Source organism: Glycine soja, unplaced genomic scaffold (genome assembly GCF_004193775.1).
Source record: "Glycine soja cultivar W05 unplaced genomic scaffold, ASM419377v2 tig00105734_1_pilon, whole genome shotgun sequence".
Lineage (NCBI taxonomy): Eukaryota > Viridiplantae > Streptophyta > Magnoliopsida > Fabales > Fabaceae > Glycine > Glycine soja.
The window spans coordinates 1-5,142 of NW_021144573.1; the positions used below are offsets into that span (position 1 = coordinate 1).

At 42.6% G+C, this 5,142-nt stretch overlaps 1 non-coding gene across 1 annotated transcript; it reads left to right on the plus strand.

The window, feature by feature from the left end:
- Positions 1–4,602: 4,602 nt before the first annotated feature.
- On the plus strand, positions 4,603–4,709 carry LOC114404698. The gene has a single exon (XR_003665111.1). It is a non-coding gene; the product is annotated as a small nucleolar RNA R71 (small nucleolar RNA).
- Positions 4,710–5,142: the final 433 nt, after the last annotated feature.

Sequence of the window (5,142 nt, forward strand, 5' to 3'; positions counted from 1 at the left end):
TTCCTCGCCAGCTTGATCCATAGAGAAGTTGCAAGTCTTCACTGCCCAGTTATGCTTTGTGCTCAATTTCCACTGGAAGATGACATGCCTTTCCAAAGACAAACCTGATAAGGAGACATTCCTATGGGTGCTTTGTAGGCAGTCCGATGTGCCCAGAGAGCATCATCAAAGCCTGGTACTCCAATCTTTCCTGCTTGGCTGCACAATCTTCTCTAGAATTCTCTTGATTTCCCTGTTAGAAATTTCTGCCTGTTGCATTAGTCTGGGGGTGGTATGGTGTGGATACCCTGTGTACCACCCCGTACTTTTTAAGCAGGGCATGCATTGTCCTGTTGCAAAAATGGGTTCCTTGATCACTAACAATTGCTTTAGGTACTCCAAACCTGCAAAAACAGATTAGACCTGACAAAGTCTGCGACAACTTTAGCATCATTAGTTCTAGTGGGCTTGGGCTTCCACCCATTTTGAAACATAATCAACTGCAAGGAGAATATAAACATAACCAAAAGAGACAGGAAAAGGACCCATGAAATCTATACCCCAGACATCAAACACCTCACAGAATAGCATAGGTTGCTGAGGCATTTGTTGTCGCCATGTAAGTGTATTTTCTGCTCTCTGACACTGCTCACAAGTGCTTGCAGATCTTCCAAGCATCTTTAAAGATGGTGGGCTAATAAAAACCACAATCAAGCACTTTGCGAGCTGTCCTTTGAACACCCAGATGACCTCCCCAGTGCGGAAAGAATGACAGAACTGCAGGACTGAGTCAGTCTCATGATCTGGAATGCACCGTCTAATGACCTAATCACTGCACAATTTCCACAAGTAGGGGTCATCCCAAATAAAATGCTTAGCATCACTTTTAATCTTATCTTTTTGGGCCTTAGATGCTAAGGGAGGAAAAATAGAGGCAACTAAATAATTGACAATGTTAGCAAACCAGGGAGTAGAAAGAGAGTCAGAAATACTATACAATATATACAAATGATCATCCGGGAAATCATCCCGAATAGGTGAATCTGCATCAGAGACACGTTCGATCCGACTCAATGATCAGCAACTAGATTTTGTGCTCCGCTCCTATCATGGATCTCCAAGTCAAACTCTTGGAGCCAGAGCATCCATCGGATCAACTAGGCTTAGAATCAGCCTTCTTCAACAAGTAATTTAGAGCTGCATGGTCAGTATAAACAATAATGCGAGTACCAAGCAAATAAGATCGAAATTTTTCAAGAGCAAAAACTATGGCTAGAAGCTCTTTCTCCAGTAGTAGTATAATTTGCTTGGGCAGCATCTAAAGTCCTAGAAGCATAATATATCACCCTGGGCAATTTATCAATTTTCTGAGCAAGGACAGCCCCCAATGCATAATTTGATGCATCACACATAAGCTCAAAAGGGGCTGTCCAATCGGGTGCCTGAATGATGGGGGTGGTAGTCAACGCTCTTTTGAGGCAATCAAAAGCCTCTTTGCATCTGTCATTAAAGTCAAACTCCACCTCCTTTTGCAACAAGTTGGACAGTGGAAGGGCTACTTTGCTAAAATCCCTTATAAAGCGCCTGTAGAATCCTGCATGACCAAGAAAAGATCGCACCTCTCGCACACAAGAGGGGTAAGGCAATTGTGAAATAACAGAAATTTTTGCAGGATCTACTTCAATACCCTTATTGGAAATAATGTGGCCTAAAACTATACCTTGCTCCACCATAAAATGACATTTTTCAAAATTTAGAACAAGGTTAGTTTCAATGCATCTATTCAAAACTTTTTCCAAACTATTCAAACAACCATCAAAAGAGGATCCATATATAGTGAAATCATCCATAAACACCTCTATGCAATTTTCTAAAAAATCACTGAAAATACTAATCATGCACCGCTGGAAGGTACCAGGGGCATTGCACAGGCCGAAAGGCATCCTCCTATAAGCAAAAGTGCCGAAGGGGCAGGTGAATGTGGTCTTTTCCTGATCCTCGGGAGCAATAGTAATTTGCATATAACCAGAAAAACCATCAAGGAAACAGTAGTGGGATTTACCTGCCAGGCGTTCAAGCATCTGGTCAATGAATGGCAGGGTAAAATGGTCCTTTTCGGTAACCTGGTTCAGCCTCCTATAGTCAATGCAGACTCTCCAACTGTTCTGCACCTGAGTAGGAATCAGCTCCTCCTTCTCATTTCTAATCACTGTGAGGCCAGTCTTTTTCGGGACTACCTGGACGGGACTCACCCATTGGCTGTCGGAGATAGGATAAATGATTCCAGCTTGCAAAAGCTTGGTTATCTCCTTCTTCACTACATCAAGAATCACCGGGTTGAGTCTTCTCTGTGGCTGTCTTACTGGTTTAGCTCCATCCTCTAAATTTATTCGATGCATACATATGGATGGGCTAATACCAGGAATGTCCGCCAGGGTCCAGCCTATAGCCTTCTTATGCTTCTTGAGAACTGACAACAACTTCTCCTCTTGCTCATCAGCAAGGGAGGCAGATATAATCACTGTAAAACTCTTGCTATCATCCAAGTAAGCGTATTTTAAATTTGATGGCAGAGGCTTCAATTCTGGTGTGGTCGGCTGGACAGTGGTAGAAGGAGATGGTTTCTCAGCCTTTACCTCATAAAGAAAGTCAGAGGTATGTGTACTTCCTGAAACATGGTTAGTCCTATCTGACTCTATAAAATCAATCTCAAGAGGTAAAACACCACCACCAGGCATGCAATCAATATCACTCTCATATTCACTCTCAGCATCAAATTCAGACATATGATCAAGTACAATTTCAGACTCAATGCATGAAGAGTGAGAGGCATGCAGATTAGAATAAAGATCAGTCATGTATTCATCAACAACATGGTCAATTATTTCAGCACGAAATACAGAAAGATCTTCAGATGGGTATTTCATAGCATCCAGAATATTAAAATGAACAGTTATATCACCAAACTCCATGGACAGTGTGCCTGCATAAACATCTATCTTAGTTCTAGCAGTTTTCATAAAGGGTCTGCCTAGAATGATGGGAACTGATCCTTGAGAAAATCCATCTTCCATATTCAAGATATAAAAATCAACAGGGAAAATCAGTTCACCAACTCTAACTAAGACATCTTCTATGAAACCAACAGGATAGGAAACACTTCTATTAGCTAAATGAATTACCACATCAGTTGACTGCAAGGGACCTAGAGATAGAGAATTAAAAATCGACAGAGGCATAACACTAACAGAGGCTCCTAAATCTAGCATGGCATTGTCAAACTTACTATTCACTATAATACAAGGTATGCTGAATGAACCTGGATCTTTGCATTTTTCAGGAATTTGAGGAACAGATTTACCAATCAATGCGGAGACATTTCTGCCCATGCTAATTCGTTCACTTCCTTTAAGCTTCCGCTTATTAGTGCACAGCTCCTTCAAGAATTTGGCATATCTTGGAATTTGCTTTATTGCATCCAACAGAGGTATGTTTACCTCTACTTTTCTAAACATTTCCAAGATCTCTTTCTCTGCCTCTTCCATTTTTTTGTTGGAAACTACTCTTGGAGGGAATGGAAGAGGGGGAATGTGCTGCTTCTGCAAATCAGAATTACCTGTGGAAGAAGATTCACCTGCACAGAAATTGTTAGGTAGATTTTTGTCATCACCTTTTTCTGGAATAGAGTGAAGTTTGGCAGGTTCATTTACAGATGAGGAAGGTGCTACGGGTTGAGGTCCTTGACACTGCTTTCCCGACCTCAATGAAATGGCACTGACATTTTTGGGATTTTGGACAGCTTGAGAAGGCAGCTTGTCAGAATTATGGGACTGTTGTTGATTCAATTGGGTAGCTAATTGTCCCATCTGATTGGTTAAGCTCTGAATGGAGGCTCTGGTCTCTTGCTGAAACTGCATGTTCTGCATAGTCATTTGCCTCACAAGTTCTTCGAGGGAAGGTTGTGGAGGGGCCTCAACTGTTGGTTGTTTCTGGGGTTGTTGCTGTTGTTGGATTGGTGGAGGAATGTATGGTCTGCTTGGGCCAGCAGCATTTTGGAAGGAAGGAGCAGGCTGCTGTTGTTGTTGCTGAGGGCTGGACCATCTGAGGTTAGGGTGATTCCTCCATCCAGGGTTGTATCTGTTGCTGGAAAGGTCATAATTGCTCTGCTGTGGTTGATTTTGCTGTTGAGGTTGAGGAGGTCTATTGTAAATATTTGCAGCATAAGCTTCAGGCTGCTCAATTGCTCCAGGTTGCTGCATGGAAGGGCAAAGGTCTGTATGGTGGTCAGCAGAGGAGCACAAACCACAAACCCTTGCGACAGGTACAGATTTTTGATTCAAGGCCAGCTGGGTTACCAAGTTGACCAACGCATCCAGTTTGCCTTCAAGCTTCTTAGTTTCAGATGATGCAGATGGGTTTGTAGCTACCTCATGCACTCCTCTAATGACTATGGCATCATTTCTGGCGCTAAATTGTTGGGAGTTGGAGGCCATCTTCTCAATTAAATTTCTGGCTTCAGCAGGAGTCATGTCTCCAAGGGCTCCACCACTGGCAGCATCTATCATACTTCTCTCCATATTACTGAGTCCTTCATAAAAATATTGGAGAAGAAGCTGTTCTGAAATCTGATGGTGGGAGCAACTGGCACATAGTTTCTTAAATCTCTCCCAGTTCTCATACAGGCTCTCTCCACTGAGTTGTCTAATACCTGAGATATCCTTCCTGATGGCTGTGGTCCTGGAAGCAGGGAAAAGTTTTTCTAAGAATACTCTCTTAAGGTCATCCCAGCTCGTGATGGACCTTGGAGTAAGGTAATACAGCCAGTCCTTTGCCACTCCCTCTAATGAATGAGGAAAAGCCTTCAGAAATATATGATCCTCTTGGACATCTGGGGGTTTCATGGTGGAGCAGACAATGTGAAATTCTTTCAAATGTTTGTGCGGGTCTTCACCTGCAAGGCCATGAAACTTTGGAAGCAAATGAATCAGTCCAGTTTTAAGAACATATGGGACATCCTCATCAGGGTATTGGATGCACAAGCTTTCATAGGTGAAATCAGGTGCAGGCATTTCCCTTAGAGTCCTCTCACGAGGTGGAGGTTGTGCCATGTTCTCAGAATGTGCAAAATCAGAATGCTCAGAATCAGAATGCTCAAAATTATAA